Source organism: Sinocyclocheilus anshuiensis, unplaced genomic scaffold, assembly GCF_001515605.1.
Source record: "Sinocyclocheilus anshuiensis isolate Anshui unplaced genomic scaffold, SAMN03320099.WGS_v1.1 scaffold297, whole genome shotgun sequence".
NCBI lineage: Eukaryota > Metazoa > Chordata > Actinopteri > Cypriniformes > Cyprinidae > Sinocyclocheilus > Sinocyclocheilus anshuiensis.
Window position 1 is genome coordinate 623,658 of NW_015536479.1, and position 11,739 is coordinate 635,396.

General features: G+C 36.6%; 1 long non-coding RNA gene across 1 annotated transcript in view; it reads left to right on the forward strand.

Moving 5' to 3' along the window:
• The first annotated feature begins 9,688 nt into the window (after positions 1-9,688).
• Positions 9,689-11,739, forward strand: part of LOC107670986 (uncharacterized) — a 4,180-nt gene continuing 2,129 nt past the window's right edge. The window contains exon 1 of the long non-coding RNA XR_001632149.1: positions 9,689-9,758. This is a non-coding gene — a long non-coding RNA (uncharacterized LOC107670986). The remainder of the gene's footprint in view (positions 9,759-11,739) is intronic.

The window sequence follows — 11,739 nt, forward strand, 5'->3', positions numbered from 1 at the left end:
GAGAGAGGAAGAAAGAAAGAGAAATAACAGTTGAAGCAACATGACAGCATTCTCTTGGGAACAGGAGTCATGATAAATGCTGTGGTCAGGAAGAGTAAGTGAAAACAATAAAGACAGGCTAAATAAAAGAAAAACAGCTCAGCAGATCTGGAGAATGGCCTTTACCTGAGCTTTTGTGTGTGTGTGTGTGTGTGTGTGTGTGTGTGTGTGTGTGTGTGTGCGCGCACCTTTCAAAAAACCCCAAATGAATCCACTGAAGTTGACTACAGAAAAAGAAAAAACACAGATCAGATCTGGCATTTTCTTGTTGGATTAACTTGCAAGATCTGTGTTTCCGCACTTAAAAAGACAAGTCTTTGAAGACCAAGATTCATAGAGTTAATGTTTTAAATGTTTTTCATTATGATAAGAGCACAGGGGAGAAAAGATGTCCAGAAAGAAAAGATTTGAATGTTATCCTTTGAAGCTCATCCTAAAGTGTTCCTTTTCCCTCACATCACTTAGTGCTTTGTGAAAGAGTATGTAAAACACAGGCCTTGATTTGTGTTTCTTTCGGTGAGTGCTCTAAATAATCATCCCGTTAACTTTTTGTCCTAAGAATGTGTATATGATTTTTTTTTTTTTGTGAAATGATTGATTGCAGTACTCCAAAGTTGTCTATACAAGACAACACAATGAGGGGGTTTTTTTTCCAACTCAAATGCTGGGTTGAGTCTGTTATGTCAGAAAGCTGGATTAATTCTCCCCAAATTAGGTTGATAATTGTTCATAATAAGAAACCCAATAATGCCGGGTTCAAGTTCCAGCCATACTCTTCAGTGCTGATACCACTACACCTATAATGCTGCGGTGCTCCAGACAGGAATATGTGTGGAAAATAGAAGAAAACTAATCGAAGTGGAGAGGACAGAAATCTTATAAACTGCCCATTAACGAGGAGTGTGTTCTTTTAAAGGGGTCCTATTATGCTCTTTTACAAAGTCTTGATTTTGTTTTGGGGGTGTACTAGAACAGGCTCTCATACTAGGTTGTTCGAAAAACACATTATTTTTCACATATTTTACATTATTACAACACCTCTCTCCCCAGTCTGTAACCACTCTAAGTTCGTCTGCCTTGTGAAAGCTAGCGTGTCTCCGACATAGTGATAACACTCGTTGCCTTCTCTAGTGCAGCTCAACCAGGTCTCATCCCATTCGTTGATATTTGTGATATCACAAATCCCGGAAAATATGCGTTGTAGACCAAACGAGTCATTCGTTGTAGTTTTTGAAAAGTGATTTCTGTTAAATAAAATATCTCCTTTTGAATTGGACTTTGAGCTTTGTAACTTTGCAGATCTTTTTTATGCTCAAACAGCAACATTACAGACTAACTAAAGTTGAAAAAGTGAAAAAGCATAATAGCACCCCTTTAAAACAAGCGATGGCCAGACAGAGGGAACTGAAAAGGCCAGAGTTGTGCTTGAGAGGAGTGATTAAAAACACTTTCAATTGACAACAATACACAGTTTATTCCAGACTTTCAGTGTTTACATTGCATGTTTTCAGTCTGTGTGTTTCTTGGCAATACTCAAAATCTGACACAGATGCCATAGTGGGTCTATTTTTGCTGGCTGAAGAGAAATCAAAAATAAAATGAAATTACTGGTCAGATTTGCCACCAACGCATGTGTGTAGGTGTGCATGAGTAATGGGGGGACTCTTTGAGTCTTTAATACCCAGACACTTTAAGAGCAGAAAATAAATAATTGCCAAAAAAAAAAAAGTACAAATAAATTAGAGACGTTTTTTGCGATACTGATTCCGGGGATCCACCACTTTGTACATTTTGTGTGTATTACATATTTAATACATGTTATACTTGAGATCATCAAATTGATAAGAAAGAGCTCCATGAACTGAACTGAGGCCACATCTACATTAATTCAGATACATTTGAAAAAGGTGTTTTCATTTCACAATGCTCTTCATCCACATTAGTGTTTTCAGGCATGTTCCAAAAGTTTCTCGTCAACACTGAAATGTTAGAAAACACTAAAAACATTTTGTTGTGCATGCTTAAAATATAATAAAATCTCACTGAGATGATATAGAGACCAGACATCATATTATTCTCACACTATTATTCTAGCCTGATCATTTTATTATCAAAATATCTCACTATATCTTCAATTGTGTGTGCATTTTCTGTCATCTTTGCAAGAATGTAACATGTAACATACATCTTTAGCAACATACTGTAGATATCTATTGATACAATGTGTGTTACATGACTAAATATGTGCCATTGTTTTCTAATACCTACCCATACTGATGTTTTTAAATATATCCACTTGGGGGAGTGTCTTCAAAAAGCTCAGTTTTGCATGACAAAAATGCTGTCTCAGATTGGACTAAATGCCAACATGTAGAGAAAAAGATGTGTTTTTAAATATTTCCGGATTAGTGTAGATGTAGCTGGAGTGTGTCAGATAATATTCATAACAGTGGGTCCCCAGAACCAGGATTGAAAACTACTGCAATAGGAACAATGGCACTTGGTTTCAGAACACAGCAAACGTGGGAGCACAAGCTCAGGACCACTTTCAAGTTTAGAGTGAAGGCCGAAAAAAGTGTTCTGCAAAGTCACTGAAATTGTGGGGGTCTAGCGAAGAAGGAATTACTGTGTTTATATAGTGTTATTGGAAGTGGAATTAAATCCCATACTAATCTCAACTAATCAAGAGAGATATACCATAAATTGGAAAGCTCATTAAGATCACCAGTATGCACGCATATACACCTCTAGCACTTGGGCATTTGTGAACTAATTAATTTCGGTGTTAATTGGATTATATGAAACTCTCATTAAAATCCTACCCATGTAATAGGAAGATAATTCCAGTTGGCGTTGAATGTTTCTACCGTCTAATATTAGTGCATTTAGCACTCAGAAAAAAGGTGCATTAGTGCCGCATCTTAATAAGACATGTGAGTGTTTCACAGCCTCAGTCGCTCATTAGCATTACATAGGGACCTTGTGAAAACAGCCAAGACAGGTGTTTCTGCTTTATATGAAGGTGTTTGACACATTAAGATCTGTTCTCAGAGGACTTGCGTTTGAAAAAATAGTTCCGCCGAAATTAATTTACTCTTCCTCATGTCGTTCCAAAAACCTGTAGGGCTGTTTTTCTTCTGTGGAACACACAAGGAGATGATTGGCAGGATTTTATTTTATTTTATTTTATTTAAGGTCAAATTCCCATAAACTACAACTTTTGCCTCAATAAACTCCTAATTTGCTGCTTATTAATTATTAGTATGGTTGTTGTTAAAGGGGTCATATGATGCTATTTCAATGTTTCTTGTTAAAGAGTTTGCCACTGATGATTCAAGCGCGAGTTTTGAGCAGTGTGGAGTAGCGCTTGTTTGTCATTTCTCCGATCACAAATGCAGACATGGTTTTATGTTTATGCGGCGCGATGCAACGCAACGTGTAAAAAGACAGTATAAGTCATTATAATCCGTAATTATGTCCCCACTGCATGCAACAAATGCCTCGTTTGTAATGGGTTTTTACAAATATGTTTTTGAATCATCGCTCCGGCCGGACAGGGTATTCGGCCAATCACAATGCACTGGATAGCTGGCCAATCAGAGCACACCTCGCTTTTCAGCCGATGAGCTTTGTAAAAATCGACGCGTTTCAGAACAATTCCTCTAAATATTTTTTTAACCTCAAGCATCACAGAATCCTTTTAAAAATGTAGTTTTTGAAGTTCTGACACGTATTACTGAGAGTTTATCAAGTCCAAACAGAGTCCAAACAGGCATAGAGAAGAAACAATAATGTACAGTATGTAGAAAATAATGTGTTTTTTTAACTTTAAACCGCATAAACACATTTCATTACACCAAATACACTAAATAATGTTCTTTTTAGCAACATCATATGACCCCTTTAAGTTCGGGTTAGGGGATCTAAAATATGGTCATGCAGAATAAGGCATTAATATGTGCTTTGTAAGTACTAATAAAAAAGCTAATATGCTAGTAATATACATGCTAGTTAATAGTGAGAACTGGACCTTAAAATAAAGTGTTATTGAATAGTGTGAGGAACACCAGCAAGTTCATGTCACTCAAAACATAAAGTAGAAGACTAGCTAGTGCTTCTGGTAAATTATTATTCTCCACACATTTATATCTTCCTACTGCCTGAAGTGTCCCTGCAAAGGAAGAACATAGCATATATGAAGTATTAATGTTTGAGGAAGCTCTGAAGGCATTTGCATAAAAAGTGAGGGTTATAAAACATAGTCATTTTGTAGCCATTACAAATCACATTCTACCTGCTGTAACAAGGAGCTGTATAGCATACTCTACCTAACCATCTCTCATTACAGCCACACCACAAGCCTAATGGCAACTTAGTGCACTAAATTCACCCTGAGACGGAGAATGTGGGTGGAAAATGCAGATGGGGAGTAGATTAATAAAAAAATTGAAGGTGGCACAAGGCTATTTACAGGTAATGAGATATATGACAGGAAAGCAGCGGCTGATGATCTGATTTGGAGTGTATGATGGAGAGACTGAGGAAAACAGAGACTGAGGGTGGTTACGGCTCGGGGAATTGATAAACTCTCAGTAATACGTGTCAGAACTCCAAAAACTACATTTTTAAAAGGATTCTGTGATGCTTGAGGTTCAAAAAATATTTAAAGGAATTGTTCACCCAAAAATGAAAATGTGCTAAAATATTTACTCACCCTCGGGCCATCCGCGAGTTTATTTCTTAATCAGAATAGATTTGGAGAAATGAAGTATTACATCACTTCTTCACCAATGGATCCTCTGCAGTGAATGGGTGCCGTCAGAATGAGAGTCCAAACAGTTGATAAAAGCATCACAATAATCCACAAGTAATCCACACCACTCCAGTCCATCAGTTAACATCTTGTGAAGCCAAAAGCTGCATGTTTGTAATTAACAAATCCATAAGGCATGTTTAACTTCAAATCGCTGCTTTTGGCTAAAACACGAGTCCTCTATAATATTGCTTTCTCCAGTCAAAAAGTCATCTGAATTAGGAGAGAAATACGCACAGATCAAGTACCATTTACTGTACAAAACAGTTCTAAGCAAATGTGTGGGTGGATTTTGATGTGAGAAGACAACAGGATATGGACTTTTTCACTGGAGGAAGCATTATTATGGATTATTGACTCTTATTTTGGCCAGAAGTGATGGTTTAAAGTTACTTCTTGATGATAATGATAACTTGTTTCTTACAAACATGCAGCTTTTCACTTCACAGGACATTATTTGGTGGATTAGAGTCACGTGGATTGCTTGTGGATTACTGTGATGTTTTGTGGGTTACTTTTTTGTGGATTACATCACATTACTGTGATGGACCTGTGGATTACTGCAGCTGTTTGGACTCTCATTCTGACGGCACCCATTCAGGATCCACTGGTGAGCATTATAAATATTTTTGCACAAAGCTCTCTCAATTGTCTTTCCTTCTTTTCTTTTTTTTAATGGCTAAAATGGCTGAAATTCAGCCACACTAGCTATGTTTCCATCCAAAGATTCGAATTAAATTTATGCGCAAAACTGGAGTATCGCATAAAACATATGCGAATAAAGCACCGTTTCCATCCAACGAGTCAAAGAGAACAACATCGTCACTTCCTGGTAAACTGGCTCTAAATATCACTAAGAAAACCAGGAGAAGCCACTGAATATAATAATTTTCATATACAGGTGCATCTCAATAAATTAGAATGTCGTGGAAAAGTTCATTTATTTCAGTAATTCAACTCAAATTGTGAAATTTGTGTATTAAATAAATTCAATGCACACAGACTGAAGTAGTTTAAGTCTTTGGTTCTTTTAATTGTGATGATTTTGGCTCACATTTAACAAAAACCCACCAATTCACTATCTCAACAAATTAGAATATGGTGACATGCCAATCAGCTAATCAACTCAAAACACCTGCAAAGGTTTTCTGAGCCTTCAAAATGGTCTCTCAGTTTGGTTCACTAGGCTACACAATCATGGGGAAGACTGCTGATCTGACAGTTGTCCAGTCGGTAAATGTGTTTCCATCGTAGTTTATGCGCATTTAAAAAGTTTATCCTACTCAAATGTGCGCATACGTTTTTATGCGCATTTTTAGAATTTATGCGCATCTTGGCATTTCCATCCAGTGGTTTTTTATGCGATATTACAAAAGGTGCATAAAAATAGGTGGATGGAAACGCAGCACTGTTTAGAATTACAGGTTTGAATGACATCTCTAATAACTGTTGCTACATTTAACAGCTAGCTATGTGTTATCATCAAGATCAAAATAACAGCCTTCAGTCTGGGGCATCTAAATGTTTGTCTGTTACTGCTGGCTGTTGCTCAGCGTCTCCCATAGCTGTGGTCCAGCTTATTAAAAAGTGTGGAGCTTCTGTTTCATTAATTGTGTGCTTCAAAGCGAGTTCATTCCTGATTTCCTGGAGGAATGTCTATTAGAGCAGGATTACATGATCAGAGCCCCTCAATTTTCAGGACTGGGAGTTATTGGGAGGCCTGGTTTGTTTATTCTTTTACTGATTTGTTTGTTTCTTTTAATTCCAGGACCAAGTAAGTAAGTCAAGTTGTTGTAGTAGTTAAGTTTATGTATCCGGTCAAGTTAAGGGATCTAGAATATGGTCATGCAAAAGGCATTAATATGTGCTTTATAAGTAGCCAATATTCTAGTCATATGCAGGCTAATAAGCAATTAGTTAATAGTGAATATGTGTTCCTACCAAATTTTTCATATGTTTCAACTTGTTTACCCTTCAGTATGTTATGTTGGGTAACACTTTATTTTAAGGTGTCCTTGTTAGACATGTTACATGTACTTACTATTATAATAACAATAAATTATGCATAATTACATGCGAGTAACCCTAAGACAAACCCTAATCCTAACCATATAGTAAGTACATGTACTGTAGTTAATTAATATTACTCAATGTATAATTACGCTGTAACAATGACACCTTAAAATAAAGTGTAACCTTATGTTGTTATCTAATGCCATTACGCATATAAATTTTAAATGTTACTTTGTCCTATAAAACCCACTGTATCATTTGATACACAAATTTCAGAATTATCAACATGTTGTACAAAACATGTATAAAATATGTTGTACTCGGTGTACTACATGCCTTCTGTCATCTAATTGATAGTTTATACTTTTTTAGTCCTGAATGAACTCTTCTGACAGTGGCTCTCCTGCTGCTTCATGATTTCCTGACACTCTCCTCATTTCTCCTGCTCACTGGCTGATAAACTCAGCTGCACTGTCTTCCTGTTTTAAGGGACCCATTTCAAGTATGTAGCAAACAGTATCTTTTCCCCTTCTCACAGGCTTGAATCTGTTAGGATTACAGCCTCTGATCACTTAAGGAGATTGTGCATGTGTTCATTTGCAGAGGAGTGGAAGAAACTCTTCTAAGAGTCTCGCATGAGGAAAACAAATATCTGAATTTTGCAAAAACAAATGTCAATTTAGTCTTGGCACTTTCTTTTTAAATTGTGTGTGTGTGTGTGTGTGTGTGTGTGTGTGTGTGTGTGTGTGTGTTTTTGGGGTGATTAGTGGCTCACAGATTTTTTGCCCTTTATGTCATTTTAGAGGTAGGGTTAAAGCATCTAAAATACATATAAAGAATGGTTAAAAAATTACATGTAAAAGATTTGTAATTAACTGATGGACTGGAGTGGTGTGGGTTACTTGTGGATTATTGTGATGTTTTAATCAGCTGTTTGGACTCTCATTCTGACGGCACCCATTCACCGCAGACGATCCATTGGTGAGCAAGTGATGGAAAGCTACATTTCTCCAAATCTGTTCTGATGAAGAAACAAACTCATCTTGGATGGTCTGAGGGTGAGAAAATGCAGCAAATTTTCATTTTGGGGTGAAATGTTCCTTTAATTGTCTTTTCCAGTGAATCATTAATGAAAGTTGTTTTTCCAAAATTCTTGTTTAGTTTTTGGTTGTCTGAAATGATGGACGGATAATCAGCGTCGTTGCGCTCAGAGATGTGATGTGGCGGCTGTAATAAGTGGCAGGGGGGCTGACATATGGGAAGGAGGAATGAAGCAGACTCGAGGGGGCTATGAGCAGAGGTGAAAGTGACTCATCTCAGGCTTTGAGAATTTTTAAACATGAGCCGAGAGGCGGCATCTTATCTCACTGATGAATATGTGCCAGATGGCAAACTGGGAGGCGATGGCAACAGACTGACACAGTCACCACACCTGAAGGGCAGCGGCAAACACACTGGAATCGTTCATGATATCAGAGCTCGTTTCTAATGGTTTGAGGGCCCCCAAAGACCGGATAAATTAGGACATTAGTATTTTTGTCTTATGACCATAGGATGTCTTCCCGGAGCAATAATATCTCACTGAATCGTGCTCACAAGCTCACCTGCAGCTTTAACCTTTCAAACACATTAAACCATAACTGCACCAATGAAATGAATCTCATCGGGGAGATTGAGGTGAAATGAGACAGTTTTCACAGGTTGTCCTTTAGGCAAGAAGAAAAGAAATACAGGCAGGGTTATTATCATTAAGTAAACTAATAAACAACAAATATTTATATTACTTAAAATAAGCATTAACTGAAATGAAAAAAAAAAAAGTATTATATTTCAGCTAGTTGCCAAGGCAACATTTCTCATTTTGATTTAGCTTAAGCTGAAGTAAATAACTAAAATTAATAAAAATGACAAAAACATGCAACAAAATTACTAAAATCTAACTACAATTAAAAGGAAGACTATAAAAAAAATTAAATCAAAAGTAGTAACGCAATTTACCTCATGTTAGGGGTAAGCTGAGCCATGACAAATTGAAAATGTACGTTTAAAATATGCAAGTAAACGTGAGCATAATTACAGATAAACTAGCTTTTTAATCATGCTTAACCTCAGAAAGAAATGGTACTTCACAAAGAAATGGAACACTGTAAAAATCTATTTTTTTTTAAAACAAAGTTTATTGGAGTATGTTACTGCCATTTCTTTGTAATTATTTATTCCTGATATTTACTAGCAGTATATTAATTATATTATATTATATTATATTATATTATATTATATTATATTATAATATAAAGAAGATACATACATGTGTCAATTTAAAGGCATGACGATTTATACTAATTAGAAACTAAAATCTGAATTATGGTGCATGAGACATTATTGGTTATTTAATATTTTTAACAATACTAATAAAATACTTCTACTATTAATTTATCACTGGCAAGTAAAATATAACAAGTTAATATTGGCTAAAGACTGATATTATTCTGTTTAGCCTGGTGCAAAATCATATATGCAAGTGATTTACTTCAAGTAATGCAAGTGATTTAGAAAATGTTAATAAAAATAATGCATTGAGGTAAATCTTCAATGAGGCAACCAAACCAGCCCAGGACAATCTATACTGTACAATTTATATTTGCACTACATTGAGGGGTTTCTCTGTCCCAGTCTCTGTTCTGGACCCCTCTGGTCCTATACGGGCTGAGCTCCAAGAAGGATTGTGTGAAGCTAATGAAGTCCAAGTCCAGGTCCTCCCTCTGCATCCGTCCCAGAGAAAGCCTAATCCCGTTAACTGTGCTTTCTCATGGATAATCCCTCGACTTCCCACCTGGCTGTCCTTCAGTCTCAGCCTCTCTCTGGGATGACCGTCTTCTGCTGAACACTACAGGTAAAAACTGCGTCTGCCAATATTTAACAAGCAAGACCATTTAATAGGCACACATTTTTATTATGTAATTAAGGTTTTTTTAGTATGAGGTTTTGTATAGTGTTTAATTGTTGATTTTTCTCTACAATTTTACATTTTATTAATAAAATATTATTAGATTGTTTTACAAGAACATATTATTTCAATATTTTTACTTCAAATTTCATGTTGAATTCAATGTATTACTTGCCATTTCTTTGTAATTAATTGTGAAATTTGCTAACAATTTATAACTGAAAATTGGTTCTACACTAATCTTTTTTTAGTGTGTTTGTGTGGGTCATAAGAACCAGGCCAGATTTTGAAAACGTTAAGGTAAAGAAAGGCCAATTATTTTGGTAATGCTTTCCAAAAAGTCCCATTGGTTAACATTAGTTCATGCACCAACTAATGTTAACTAACAATACAGTATTTTCTGTATTTTTTACAGTATATTTTAACTATTGTTAATGTTAGTTCATTGTAAGTTCATGTTGGCTCAGACACATTCAATAATATTAACAAACAATTTTTCGAAAAGAAGTATTTTAATTGTTAGTTTATGTTAACAAATGGAACCTTATTGTAAAGCATTTTCTATTAATTGAAAATATGATAAAATACAATTCTGCATATCAGATTTAATATTTAAATATCATAATATTTATCAGAATTGGTGTCAGCTGAATTTCCATGCATATAAATACACAGAACTTTAACTCAGTTTTTCGAGAATACTTGCTTCATACGAGTTGAAGTGGGTCACAGCTCATTTCCTCACCCATCCTCAAATGTCAAACCGTATGAATCTCCTGTCAGCTGGTTTGACTAGCAGTAAATCACCAGTCCATGAATCTCCTCTATGGCTCAGTGTTTTCACCCATCTGCTCCGAGACCCTTCTGCATCCTGCATTTCACTCATAATCGTGCAACTGTTCTTCTCAGTTTGGCTCGGTGTTATTTGTGAAGTTATGTTTCTATTGGTTGTACTGCACATGGTCTGCTGCTAAAACAGAATCTGATCACTGGACTAAACAGGGTTGGAGGGGTTTTAAGTGAATCACGATTTAAAATCTGCAGTTGTGGGAGTGTATAGTCTTGGTTTGAATGCATTCAAAGCAGATTGCATGACTGATGATGTACAGCGCAGTGTCTGACCTGGAATGGAGAGTTTAGAGTGAGCAAATTGAGTTAACAGAGCCCACCAGTGAGACCACTGCAAAACAACGTCCATCTTTCTCTGCTCAGGTGTAAAGTGGAGCAGTGTGGGCAGACAAGTACAGCTGGCCTGCTCTGTTTCCGCAGGTGTTCAAGCCAGGAGAGATTAGGGTCAGATGCATTTATCAGTGATTAACAGTGACTTGAGCCCACACAAACAGCCATGATCCCACTGGAGCAAAACCCATGTGACCAAGAGTGAGAAACAGTTAGATTTATATTACATATGTCATGTCAATTGCTTTCAAACTATGGCAGGTGCTGCAAGCAATTTCAGCTTATTTGTGTTAACTTTAATCACACACCTTCTGTCTAAACCTTCACTCCTCAAAGACATATCAGCAAACTCAAATTCAAAAGCACATTCAAACACATTCAAAAGCCCTTCAGAAGATAATCATTTTGCAAGCAACATGAAATGATAGTAGCTGGCATTGTCCTTCTTGAAGTATTGAATTTACTTTCAGTTATATCTAAACTATAGCTTTCCGGGTCTAGCAGAAATACAGAGTTCTGGCATGAAACTCTAGATGGCGCAGTCCGATAGGTCTAACCATGACTGTATAAAAACATGGACGTAGTGTCCGTGACATCACCCGTAGGTTTCTGAAGAATGGTTTTGAAGCTCAAAGTGGGCGGAGCCAGCCGTCGCCATCTTGGCAGCGCGTCACCGTGCGTCACTCCCGGATAATAGAAAATGGGCAAAGAGGCGGGAGCTGGTTGCTGAAACCACGCCCACCTAGCT